This window comes from Chiloscyllium plagiosum, unplaced genomic scaffold (assembly GCF_037043375.1).
Source record: "Chiloscyllium plagiosum isolate Xiang-an unplaced genomic scaffold, Cpla_swu_hap1 HiC_scaffold_26, whole genome shotgun sequence".
Taxonomy (NCBI): domain Eukaryota; kingdom Metazoa; phylum Chordata; class Chondrichthyes; order Orectolobiformes; family Hemiscylliidae; genus Chiloscyllium; species Chiloscyllium plagiosum.
Window position 1 is genome coordinate 18060713 of NW_028270164.1, and position 15018 is coordinate 18075730.

Sequence of the window (15018 nt, forward strand, 5' to 3'; positions counted from 1 at the left end):
GTTGGTGGAATAGCATGGATATGGAAGAATATTACTCTACCAACTAGACAAAGTAAGAGGAAGCAGTGCTTGACTATGTAATTCTCTAGGCAGATCCTAAAGGAGGGCTGATTTTGTCAGTTCCACTTTAATTGGGGCATGGATTACCATGATTTTCCCGAATTTCTGAAAAGCACACCTACCAAGTGGGTGTGTCTCCCTGCTGAGAGCATAAATTAGTAAAATCACACTTTCAAACATGGGATATGGTGTCACTGAGACAAAAGAGAGATGTTCAAACCCCTGGTGACAATGCAGCCGACAACTACAAGAATGTTTGCCCAATCACCCCCAGGCTTAATACTAGAAAAATGAACAATAATGGACAATGTGAGCGATTTGGACTTGTCTGCTCGAAGAAGGAATGCTCAACAGCTGACCTGTGGTTATAGGTAGCAATTTGAACAAACAATGCAAATTCAGTCCAGCAGAACAATATGACAGCAAAAGAAAAAAGGCATGGCTCAGGTGAGTGTGCAGCATTCTAATTCAAACTGACACACGAAAATGAATGTTCAAGGATATCGTTAAAAAGTTTAAGATTAAGATATCTAGCTCGCCACATTGCAAAACAGATAATGAAAATGTGAGATATCGATGAGGTTGAAGACATTGTTTACTTTTCACATTGTCATTTTGAGGTCATAGTTCTGAATTGAGGCATTCACAAAATAATATTAATACGATATTATAATCTAGTGTTAAGATTGTAATATTATACATGACCTCTACCAATGCAGCGTCAGTATGGGTTAGTGGTAGATTCTTATTTCAGAGTCACTTATAATTGGAGGACCAAGTTCAGCACAAACCCTAAGCTGACACTTCAGTACATTTCCGAAGCAGTGCTGCAATATAGGTGACTCATTCTTTCAGTCCATGCACTATCCAGGCCACTATTTGAAGGACACAATTTTCCTAAGTGTCTAAAATACATACCTCAACCAATTCACCAAAACTGTACCTTAGAATTATTCATCTCATTGTTGCTGCATATGTCCCCAAAGTAACAGTAACTACAGTTCAAGAGTAACTCACAGAACATCACTGTTTTTTGGAATGTCCCAAAGTTGTGAAAAATTACTTATAAATGCAATAAGGCGTGGGGAAATGGTAAAATAATGGCAATATCTGCTGACTAGAAACCACAAGCCTCGGCTAATATTCAGACAATTTTGATAAAAATCCCACCAGGGCAACTAGTAGAATCTATAGCTCATCTCAGTGTTAGTGGTGGTAGTTGGTTTACTCGTATCCTTTAGGGATGAAATGCAGCATCCTTACTTGATCTGGCCTACTGCGACCCAGTACAATGTGCTTGATTCTGAAATGACCTCGTAAGCTATTTGCTGAGGATGGGCAACAAAACCTGGCCTTGTGAGTGACCTCCAATGATACAATAAGATTAAAAAAACTCTTGCTTTGCACCCTTGCCCTCAGGTGACAGTGACACTTTTGGCCAGATGCATTGTTTCAATAAAATTCCCTCCTTTTACTTGTTACATTCTTTAACTATTTTCTCATTAGAATTCAGTCATAGTCATTTCTATGGAAGAATTGAAAAGCTCATTGTTGTCATAAAGTCACACAGCACGGAAACAGACCCTTCTGTCCAACTCATCCATGCTGACCAGATATGTATAGTGATCTAGTCTCATTTTCCAGCATTTAGCCCATATTCCTCTAAACCATTCCTATTCATATACCCATCTAGATGCCTTTTAAATATTGCAACTGTACCTATGTCCTCTGGTAGCTTATTCCATATACACCACCCTGTGTGTGAAAAAAGTCACCCTTCAGGTCGTTTTTAAATCTTTCCCTTCTCACCTTAAGCCTATGCCCTCTACTTTTGGACTCTCCTACCTCTGGGAAAAGACCTTGGCTATTCACCCTATCCATGCCCCTCATGACTTTAAAAGCTTCTAGAAACCTCAGCCTCCAATGGTCTCGATGGAAACGGTCATGCTCATGTGTTAAAATGCAACCTGAAAGCAGTTCTTAAATAAGTTGAAATGAATTCTGCCCCATTGGTGAACAGTGTAACGCATCACGATTTCTAGTTGGGCAAAGCAGTTGGAATGATAGGATAATTACTATTTCCATAGAGGTATCCGAAAGACACAAGCAAATTCTGAGCTGCTTTAATCATCCTTATATAACTCGTTGAACTGGTAAACATTCAGACTCATAAAATACCCAGTAATTTATATCAAGAAAATAAAAGTCAAAGAATGTTGTAAGTTTTACCACAGTTTATGGTCAAGGAAATAGCTGTTTTGAAGTGGCTATGTCAATGAGCTCTTTAAATGAGAAAAAAAAGTAAAATTATGTTAAAAGGGAAGGTAATGCTTGGTGTTACACAATCGTTCACACCCAGTTAATTAATAATAATTAACAAATCTTAGGAATAATCCCAATGATTCTTAGTTTGTGCTCATTTGGATGATGAGGTGATGGTTGACTACTACACTAGGCTCCCAGGCTCTTAAACTAGGCATTTGAGGGCAGAATGTGGGGATTGGAGAGAGTTTGTTTGGGGAGATCAATTCTTTCTCCAAGAGTTGTGCTGAGTGACTCCTTCCTCTGTGGTTGTTGGGCAAGAATTTGATTTGGCTGCAAGATGACTGAGTTAGAAGGTAAGAAAGCAAAATTTTAGGCTTTTCAGCCCTGGAAAGTAGCAATTGAGAAACAGCTACATAATATGGAACTAAGAGAAAGATAATTTGGCAAAGGACAAGCCTTGGATGAATGCTAAGACACTTGCCTTCAGACAAGATGTTATCAATGAGTAAAATGCTAGAGAGAAACAATTAAGCAGACAACTCTTTTAGAGAGTTGGTGCAGTGAGCTAAACAGTCCTCTCCAAAACTGTGCAATGCATCAAAATGGATTTTCATGTAATGAATGGAAAACAAACTCCCTGCTATCTATTTGAGGAAGGTTGGATTTCATTAAGTGAAAACTGCAAGTTCTTTCGGTGTTCGAATTTGGATGGGTCAAATGGCCTTCATCGTCTATGTTGATCTTGTAACTGCCATAGACAAAGCATCTACTGAGATTGCGCAGTGTCACATGGCTGTTTCAAGAAAATACCAGAAAATTAAAGTTGCCTGAGGAACAGATCTGGCCCCACTCCTATCTTCTACACTCTCCCTTTTTTGGGGAATGAGGTATGGAGGATAAAACAAAAAGGGATACCAACTGTAACTGTGGTTACAGATCTACTCTGGATAAAGCTGCATTTGTTTGCTTGGTCAGAGGAGCTCAGGCAGATTCAAGACAAGGAGAATTCTAGACAATGAGCTTAATCAGCATTGTAGGTATCAGTGTGAGATATTTATTGTCTAGGTTCTATTCAAAGTATTGCTTTAGTAAATAGTTAGGAGAGAATTAATCTGCAAAGCAATCTATGACTGGTATACAAACAGATCATCATACAGATAACAGTGACACAGAGCCTAATCAAACTGCCCCATATTCACCTCATTCATTACCTGACAATATACATCAATATAAACCTAAGAGAAACCTATGGCTAAATAGTAAAGTCACCATGTTTACGGGTTTGTCTGTCTTATTGCTTTGGGATCAGATCCCCCTTGTATTAGCCACCATTGCACTGCAGCATCCTAGTCCAATGCTGAGACGAATAAGGAGTTTATCTGAGTTTCTTACTGCAGTAGTTTGTAGAGACCCTCACCTCTTTTATTTTTACCCCATTTCTTTTGGGTGGAACTGTAAGTTGAGCTTAGGGTTATTTAACTTTTCAAAGAGAAGGAAACAAACACAAAGGTTTGCGGTCAGTGTCTGGCCTGGAAGGTAATGCAATTTAATGACTAAACTGAGGAGCACTGTGGTGGATGATTCAATACTGTGTGGTGCCATACCCAAGGGTTGGCAGCTAGTTGGATGTTGTGTTGGTCAATCAAGGGAGGACTGATGAGAACCAGCCAACCTCGGAGAATATTGGTTTAAAAAAAATATGAAAAACAGTTCTGACTGGTGGATTTTTGGAAGATTCTGGATTGGTTGTTATTACTTTCTTTAGACTTCTGTCCAGTTAAAGAATTATTGCATGAAAGCTTTGCATTCGTTGTTTGAAATCTGTTCATTGAAATGGCAAATTATAAATTTAAAAGAAAATGTAAGAATTATATCTGAGCTGTGTCTGTTAGTTTGTCTCTGAGTATAAGTAGAGCTATAATCAAAAAGTTTGGGTTTAAATCATAGATATCACTTTGATTACCTTATTGTTTTGCTTTGTTCTGCTGAAGTTAAAGTAAGGTGTTGGTAATGTGATAGAACAAAGAAACCGAATGGTTCAGGTATATAATTCTTTGAAGTTTGTGTCACATGTAGGCAGGGTGATCAAGAAGGCATTTAACATGCTTGCCTTCATTGCCCAGACCTTTGAGTGTAGGAGTCGGGACGGTAAGTTGATGTTGTTCAGGATGTTGGTGAGGCTTCTTCTAGCCTACTGTGTTCAGTTTTAGTTACCCTGTTACAGGAAGGTTATTATTATGTTGGTTTTGAAAATATTTACCAGGATGATGCTGGGAATCAAGGGTTTGAATTATAAGGAAAGGCTGGATAAGATGAGATTTTTCTTACTGCAGCATAGGAGGTTGAGGGGGTGACCTTATAGAGTTTTATAAGAACATGAGGGGTATGGATAGGCTGAATGGCAGATGTCTTTTCCCTTGGGTGGGGGATTTCAAGAGTAGGGGGCATGTTTTTAAGGTGAGAGGAGAATGATTTAAAAAAGATATGAGGGGCAACGTTTTTTACACAGAGAGTGATTCATGTGTGGAATGAACTTCGAAAGGAAAAGGTGGATGCAGGTACAGTTGAAATGTTTAGATGACACTTGGGTAATTACATGAATAAGAAATGTTTGAAGGGATATAGGCCACACACAGGCAGGTGGGACTAGTTGAGTTTGGGATTGTTGTCCACATGGACTGGTTTGGCCAAAGGATTTGTTTCCATGCTGTATGACTTTATGACTGCATTAATAATAATTTGTTAATTTGATCTATTATTCATAGAGTCTGTTGAAGAACAACTGGGCAAATTCTGAGAGTCATTGAATATTTTAATTTCTCTGAGTTGCAAATCCAGTGATAATAAGGCAGATTTGATTTGCCTAGCTATCCCTGTGTCATAACAGATTCAGGGAAGCCAGAGCAATGTATTGTTCCTCGAATATTTAATTGAACTGCCAGAAGATAAAGATGTCAAGATAACCATAGGGGAGTGATGTACGGGTCTCTATTTTCTTGAAAGTAATATGATTATTATAATTTGGTCTCGCTATCAGCATATTTTCAGGTTTAGTGATGTCATTTCCTTTCTTAATCTGTCCGGTATCTGATTTTTATCAGGGTTGACACATATTACCCTGAAATTACCTATATGATAGAATGACCCGAGGGTGTATCTACAACAGTTTTTCCTATCAGGAACACAATCTTATATCATCTGCTTGTGTTTCTCTTTTGTAGGTGAAATGAGTTAACACAAGATAAGGCTCAGTTAGAATTGAAATAATTAAACTGCTTTAATTCACAGAGAGGTTGATCTATTGAACAAAATGTACACTACAATCCCTCAATTAATTTTTTATAACTTTCTTATCTTAAGAATATAAATTAAAGAGCATTCCAGATTTTGGACTGTAGTATATTATCCTAATTTCAGCAAGAGTTCTCCCAAATGTCTGCCAGCGTTCCAAAATTATTTGCCTTAGCTAAGCGCCCTCATATATTTGCCTCCAACAATACTCACTGTCCTTGAAGCCGGTGTCATTTGCCTCAAAGCCTGTCTCCTGTTGTGTTTTTTGAGAGGCTTGATGCTGAAGCTAGCCTTTAGTCATCAGCCTAATCTGTCATTGTTGAGGAAATATGATTATTACAGCAGCAAAGTGTGCGAATGATCAGTGAAATGGCAAATGATCTTTCATGGTCTGCAGGATACTGGTCTCGACAGTGCACCTGAAAATCCGCATTTATCTACCAGCTCTATTTGCTTGTAATTTAACCTTTTGAGTACCAGTTTAATTACATTTTGCCCATCTTCAAAGACTCTCAACATGTATCGAAATATTAGAAATCCTAAAATGTGATGACTACCATTACAATAGTGAACATCCCTCTTAATATTTGTGATATGCAATGAGATTGCAATCCTTTGAGAATCTGCAAATCATGGATGTGGATCCCAATCATTATTCCTTTCGCTCCACAAATTGACTTAATAGTGGTTCTTTATAACAACAGTTGTGACAAAGTGTGGGCTGTCTAATCATTCGATATACAATTAACCTTATCAAGACTCACTATACTGTTTCCTATACTGATCAAACCAAAACTTTACTCACGGCTTCAAAAAGCCTGGACTTGTTTCCTAGCTTAACCTTCATATTGCAACCTTTTGAAGCTGTATACTATATTTGTATCACCTGAGAATTACTTCCTAAATTATTCTCTATGTCTGCTACTTTTTAACAACCCTGGTGAGGTTTTGTGTTACCAGCCACAGTGCTTCACCCAAATTTCCCTGTAGCAGTAAAGAAAATGCTATTCTTAACCATCTCGGTTGCTAGTCCTTTGAAAAACCAATTAATTCAAAGGTTCAGTGGGTTTTATGTTTCATGTCACTGCATGTGTTACGGTATCAATTACAGCCCTGTTACTTCCTTAGTTAAATTATAACTATGTTCTATAAATGAACCCTTTGAAGACAACAGGATTGTTTTCATCCTCGAAACTGAAAATATAACATGATTACATGCTTTCCTTTCACTCCAAGGGTAAATTAAACTTTCCATTTGGTACAATTCTCTAATGATAGAATAAAGTACAGAAAATCATTTCTTGATGTTAGATTAAAGCAAAGGAAGTTTAATGTAAACTGAACAGATCTTTGAGTCACCACTAAAGAAGGACTGAGAAAACACTGGAAAATTCCACCTCCCAGCATGACTGTACATTAAAACTAAGATCAATGCTCAAAAAATAATACAAGCTCTCCTTGGTATTATTACTTTTAATTGCATAGAGACAAGAGCAGATTACAAGGAGAAAGCTTCTCATGTGATATGTTACAGTGAATTTCATTATTTACATTTACTGCTCATTCAACCATTGTTGCATTAACCACACTGGAATGATTCCAGTTAGGTCATACCTTGAATGCAATAAAATGCTTCAACACGTTCACAAGGAGCATTATGAAATGGTAGCCACCAAGCCACATGAGGAGATAATAGATCATGTGATCGAAAGCTTGTTCAAAGAGGTAATTTTAAAGAGCATCTTAAATGACAAATCAGAGACAGAGAGCGAAGGAGATCTGGGGAGGGAATTCTAGAGCTTAAAATCTATGAAATTGAAGGCATGACCAACAATAGTGGAGGAATTGAAATCAGCAATTTTCAAGAGGCCAGACTTTGATGAGCCCTGATATCTTGGAGAGTATTAGAGCTGGAAGAGACTAAAGATTTACAGTAAGTGAAAAAATATAAATGGAATGGAGTTTAAATCTTGTAATGATGTTTCTCTCCACTTGATCTCAATACTTAACCTGGGCTGGCCGAAATATATATTTGTGAATTACTTTCGTGCCAAAGACAACACAGTAAATACAATAATTGGAAAATTTAGTGTGTGAATGATTGCAAATACAATTTTAAAATTGGCAATATGCTCTCTTATAGTTGTATATTGGTATTTCCTCAGTATCAGTACACTGCCAGTTGTTGTAAACAGAGTTCACATTTCCTTTGATTTTCAGTGCCTTCGTTTTGATCTGGATCCAAGATAAAGGTAAATAAAAATCACACAACACCAGGTTATAGTCCAACAGGTTTAATTGGAAGCACACTAGCTTTCGGAGCGACGCTCCTTCATCAGGTGATTGTCAGACAATTGGAGCGTCGCTCCGAAAGCTAGTGTGCTTCCAATTAAACCTGTTGGACTATAACCTGGTGTTGTGTGATTTTTAACTTTGTACACCCCAGTCCAACACCGGCATCTCCAAATCATGCTTGTAAAGGAGCCTTCTCAGTATCCTGGCTACTAGTATGGATCAGGTGTTGTACTTGAATTCTATTTTCTTTATCTAAGAGAGCACTAAAGCGTCACTTTAAGACACAGACTTTGAAGCAATAAATTGTTCTATCTACATAAGATACATCAGCAAGCAATCCATTGTTTGACAGAATGAAACGTACTACCTGAAACATGTGCCCTTAAACCGAAGATTCACTCTCTACATAATAGGGCCTTGGAAAAGCTCACCAAGGGTGTTGTTATTTCAAACACTGACTTCTCTCAGTCTGCCTATTGAGCTGCGACACAATTGTTGATCAGTCACTCTACCATGGAAGTTTATTGTTTGGACTGGAGCAGAGGGTGCTATCTTTTGACCAGCTACTGTATGTTATGTTTGCCAGGTTAGATAGCCATATTAAGCTATTCCATAATGCTTCTGGAGAACTGTTGTTGACAATAGCACCAAAAAACTGGGATATATCTATAATCCTTCATCCAGTTACACCTCAGCTGCTGAATGATCGACCAGTTAAGTATTGGCAATTCTGATCTAATTCACTGCAGTTTCAAAAGTAATCTATTGTAATTACACTCTTAACGATTTGTATTCAGATGCTACAGCAATGAATGTAGCAAAGTACTAAATTACATTGCATAGAATGTACAGATAATTAGCTGAACTTGGCCTGTACTTTACTGTAGGTACTGATGCCACAAAGTCCCAGAGAAAATCACGCCCTGAGGCCACACTTAGTGGTAGCAGGACTGGCAGCTTTCTAATAGGCCGTTGTAATTGTCCAGTACCAGATGGCAGGCAAGGTCTTGATATTTCTGGCAATTCCGGCTCCATCAAAGGTCTGGAAGCTCTGGGGGAGGTGGTCACTACTGAGAGAGGCAAGAACTCTTGATCTTCCAGCAGGTAAGTTTAGAAAAATCATGAATAACTCTCAGCACTAAGTGTTTAGTGTGGAATCCCATTTAGGGAAGATTACTGGAAACACGTGGATCTGCCACTGGCTCTGATGACCTCCTTGGCTTCTGCGAGGCTGTGGCTTACCTCCATTGAGCTGATGTCTTGTCCATGCAACAGGGCGACTGCTTCATTATTGGCAAAATGGCAGAAACTCCATGCTTTGACTTGGGTATTTCATTATTTTATTTGGCTGCCTACCACCTTGGAATCATGGATCACTGTTGGAAAAAGCTCCAAGTGGCAGGATTACATTAAGGAACCAACATGACTCCCCATGCTCACCCAATCCCAACAACCCACTTCCCAGGGGCCTATAAAATTCTGGTCACTGCTTCTGTTGAATAGGAATGATAACATTTTCCCCACAATAGTTATGCACTTTCGAGTTGGAATCTTTCATTTGCTAGACCTGTGTTTTGGTTAACAATTTCCTTTGTTTAGATATTCCTGTTAGTAAGCGCATTGTCAGATATCTATTGCTATCTGACAATTAGCTATTAGAACATAGAATATTACAGTGCAGTACAGGCCCTACGGCCCTCATGTTGTGCCGACCTATGAAATCAATCTGAAGCCTATCTATCCTACACTATTCCATTTTCATCCATATGTTTATGCAATGACCATTTAGATGTCCTTAAAGTTGGAGAGTCTACAACTGTTAATGGCAGGGCATTCTATGCCTCTACTATTCTCTGAGTAAAGAAACTAATTCTGACATCTGCCCTATATCTATTACCCCTCAACATAAAGCTATGTCCCTTCATGCTAGCCATCACCATCCGAATTAAAGGGCTCTCACTGTCCACCCTATGTAACCCTCTGATTGTTTTATATGTCTCAATTAAGTCACCTTTGATCAGGTGACTTAACTGAGATGCCCCAACTGAGCCTTCATGTCTCATCCTGGTATAAGTCTTCTTATACCTCTTGACAAGAGATTCAGCTTCCTTAGTAAACCATGCTCCTTCACTAACCACTTCCTTCCTGCCTGAAAGATACATACTTATCAAGGACACACAGTAACTGCTCCTTGAATAAGCTCCACATTTCAATTGTGCCCATCCTCTGAAGTTTTCTTCCCCAACAATTTATTAATTGTTCCCCGATTAATTCCCCAACTACTAAGAACTTTGAATGGTCATTGGAACTTACTGACTTTTGTGGACTGGCATCCACATCTTTGTGGGAAGATTGACATTATTGAACAAACTGGCATTGGGAAGACTGGAACACTTCAAAAGAAACCTTATTTAACCACCTTTATTGACAACACTGTCTATGTTTCTGGTCTGAGCACTTCCAAAAATCCCAGATTTTGTCCTTAACACAAAATAAAATGAGTAATGGGGGAAATCAATTTTCTAAATCTTTAGTTGGAGAATTACATCAACAATAAAGCTGTAGCATTTATTGGTACATTGCTGTGATATTGCAGAAGATGCTGCCTTGCAACACTGATTGAAATAAGAAACCCATTCAATCTGGCAGGCAGTAATAATCTGCATTAGGAGGGAGGATTATAGTGAGTTGTGTTCTGCTAATGGAATCAGTTAAACCACACTGCAGTGCTGATTTCACACCAGTTCATCAGTTGGAGGCTCACTAATCTCATATTTATTCACTCCATTAAATTTCATTGTCTTTGAAAGTGAAGCTGTCACTGGGAAAGAGTATCCATGATGCCAACTATAAATTGTGGTAAAAATATTCCAATCTGATTAATTGTTATAACAGTTTTGTGAAGTAGCACAGACAACTTAAAGCAACATCATCAATTTATTACAATTATGACTGCATGAAGGACACTAGGTCAAACCCATTGAGTGAAGGACACAAGCCCATGTTAACTCTTTAAGAATTGCAATTTCTGAGCATTGACTAAAAGCATAGGAATAATGTCCAATGTTGATACATTGGAGTAAATTTTCTCATACAAAGAGCCTGGCAATAGAACCACTGAGGCTGTGAAAGTTTACAGTGCCGCATTGCCACAGAAATGGCCTGGGAATCCGATTGACTGCCTGCTCAACATGGCAAGTAGCCAATTACGCTTTTACGATCAGATCCTGTGTAAGGCTCCCCAGGTTTTTACAAATCCAATTCAGTAAGTCCAGAGTGAGGAGAGTGAAATCGACACCCTTCTTCATTCATCTGCTCTCTCAGTTGATTGCAACAAGATTGATTTAGAAAGGGTCCCTCCCAAGTTGATTTATGTTTTAAAAGGAGTCAACTTTGACCAGGCTTTCTTGAGTTGACAAAAGAATGGGTCTATTCATTAATAAACATGAAAATAATTAATTAAATGTAGAAGTGGGTCTAGAAAAAAGATAAAAGTTAAAAAGATTTATAGATCAGTCCTTTTGGGTTGTCTGTGAAGAGCAGACAGTGGAAGGTTGATATTGAATAATCAATTTTGGGATTGTTGGCTTTGGAGTCAGTGGAATTCCTTTTGTCCTGTTTCCTTTTATGATGGTTGGTGCCTCGATCTTAGAGTAAGAGAGTCTTTTTACCTGCAATGCACGGGTGGGTAATTCTTTGACTGTGACCTTCGTAGCACACAAATGTTCAAACCCAGATTAGTACACATGAAACTCCTTTCCCTAGCACACTTTCTCTCACTAACACACTTTCTCCCATAAAGACCAGGGTTGTAATTGATCTTTAACCCTTTTATCCGTGTATTATTTATAAGGATAAAACACAAAAAAATCTGCTAAAGCTGGCTTTCTGCTTTGGGGATGGGTAGATTGTGTTGAGTGTGCAACACAGCAGTACGTTTAACATAAGGACTTCACTGAGCTGAAGCTTGAGATGTCTGCCTACAGGGTGTGTACATCATGATAGAGGTCACATGACTACAGCAAGTTAGAAAGGACATTTATGCATGATTACATTTCAATTCAAACTGACATAGTCAGTCCCATCATTATGTTTTTCTGTCATGTCTCCTTCTCGCTCTCTGTTTGGAGTTTCCCAGACACTACAGGTACATTATTTCACAAATTCCACTTAAGATTTTGCCAGATGGCTCTGAATTTACATTCACAGTCTTTTCCTCATCTCTTTTCAAAAACATGTTTTGGAATTAGAAGTTAAATGTCCATGGGGTTTCTGATCAATTATCATGAGGATTGGTTTTGATGCAATTTTCTGCCAGCATCATGCCCCCACCCCCATTTGCAAGTGGAGGCTCCCAGTTTAATGGAGGATCCTCCCTCTGAATGACCAGGAGACCATCAAATCCAGAATTATCTGGTGTAGCAATGTAGTCCTGAGTTTGTGAGATTACAATTGTTGCTGAGCCCAATTCAGCAGAGGGGTTTTACCTCCTTTACTGTGTGGATAGTTGAAACTGGATTAATTCTGTGGGGTGCAGTCCATGCAACCTGGGGACGTGGTAGCATCCTACTTGAGGGACAGTTTCTCTGTTGCATCAGTTCTGATGCTACGATTGGCATCCTCAGAAATTCCACCTTTTTTTTAAACCAAGGTTGAAAGTACCCTCAGCCATATCCGATACATTTTCTGAACTTTTATCCTCACCCCTTCTCTTCCCTCCCACATCAATGATGGGGTCCCTCTGGTCTTTGCGATATGTTGCACCAGCCTCTGTGTTCAAAGGATCATAAGATACCTTTTCCACCACCTCCAGCAAGATGCCACCACCAGGCACATATTCTCCTTCACTCCTTTGTCAACATTCCACTGGGACTGTTCCCTCCTGGACACCCTGATCCACTCCTTTTCCAATACCAATCCCCATACTCCTACTACACCTTCCAACATAATGGCAGCAAGTGCAACACTCCCTCCTCACCATTCAAAGCCCCAACACATTTCCAGTTAAAGCAGTAATTTAACTGCACTTCACTCAATTTAGTCCATTGTTCTTGCTGTTCACAATGTGGTATCCTCTACACTGGGGACATAAGACGCTGACTGGGTGACCACTTTGCAGAATATCTACACTCAGTCCATAAAAATGACCCTGAACTTCCAGTTGCCTATCACTTCAACACACTGCTGTGTTCCCATTACAGGCAGTTCTGTCATAGCGTGTCTTTCATTAACACGAATTAGCTGTAATGTAATTGGGTGAATAGGGAATGCTATATCTAAAGCATGAACTTTTAGAGTGCGTGTTGGCTATGATGTGATTAAATCTCCAAAACTGAAGTACTGTTTTCTATGCGCGATTTTTATAGCACAGCGACACGCAGGAATGCAACTATCGCGTTCTGGAAGAACTGCCCCAAACAATATTTCTGTCTCAGGGGTGCTGCAGGGCTTCAGTGAGGATCAACACAAGCTGGGGGAACAACACCTCATCTTCTGGTTAGGTACCTTACAACCTTCAGCACTCAACATTGAGCTTAACAATTTCAGATTGTAAACACCTTCTTCCATGTTGGTTATCCTCCCTCACATCTTTAAATCCCATGTTGCAGGGTTTCTCCCTGCACAGCCAACCCATTTTCAATTATTTATACTTCTCATCAACACCTTATCTAATATTTCTCTGCCACTCAGCTTATCATCAGTTATCTCTTTGTTTGTCTCTACCATTTTCTCTCTTGGCTCCCTCCTGTACAAATAACTGTAGTGGGCAGCACGGTGGCACAGTGGTTAGCACTGCTGCCTCACAGCATCAGAGACCTGGGTTCAATTCCCGCCTCAGGCGACTCTCTGTGTGGAGTTTGCACGTCTGTGTGGGTTTCCTCCCACAATCCAAAAATGTGCAGGTTAGGTGAATTGGCCATGCTAAATTGCTCGTAGTGTTAGGTGTAGGGATCTGGGTGGGTCGCGCTTTGGCGGGTTGGTGTGGACTTGTTGGGCCGAAGGGCCTGTTTCCACACTGTAAGTAATCTAATCTATTCAGTTCCTAACTTGGCTAGCTATTGCCAGTTCTGATGAAGGGTCACTGGACTCGAAGCATTGGCTGTTTTTCTCTCAACATAGACTGCTAGACCTGCAGGACTCTGTTTTGGTTTCAGATTTCCAGCATTCACAGTTCTTTGTGCTTATTACAGTAGAAGATATATCTTGGTCTTTTTTGGTGAATTACTGTTTTTTTTTCCCAAGGCAAGAGTGACATTGTTGGGGATTGGATTATGTCTCTCCTTCCTTCATAAAGGACAACTTTCCTCTTTAAATTAATAAAAATGGAAGTGTTTGTTTTTTTTTCTCTCTGTAAGTCATGACCTCCTAATGAAATTGGGACAATCTATATGTCTTTGGAATGTGTGCAGTTCTGCGTCATAGTTCAGAATAAGCTATTCTTGTATTTTTCATCCAAAGAGGAATTTCACCCCTCAGTATAAGTACTTTAACCCTGCCATTAAGAACTCCCTGTGCTAACTAACATGAACTTTTCAGTTTACTAATGTCTGGTGTTATCTTTTTATATTGACTTATGAATATTTCTGTGCTGTGTACCTATCATTTTAAAGAGATTCACGACAGCTTTCCTAAGAGCATTTCTAATGAAAGCCACTGAACATAATCAGGAAAGAGCTAAACACTGGAAATAAATGGTGAATGTGATTTATAGTCTCATCGACTGGCTGATGATCAATCTTGTTTAGGTCAGGTCGAAATTCCACATGTTACTGAACAGCCTCAGGTAACATGGATAAACATCCGACAGAATGTAGAGAATAGTACTCAACTGTTCAAAGGATTGTCCAAACTTTGTGCTTCTGCCCTTGTTACCTTGTCTTACAAGTAATTTAGTATTAAAATTGTTGATTATTACTGTAATTATTGGCCCAGATCTTCTAGTCTCTTGAATAGTGCACAGTGGCTCAGTGGTTAGCATGGCTACCTCACAACATCAGAGACCCAGGTTCGATTCCAGCCTTGGGCAACAATCTGTATGTTGTTTGCAAACTCCCCCTGTGTCTGTGTGGATTCTCTCTGGGTACTTCTAAAAGGTGCGCAGGTTAG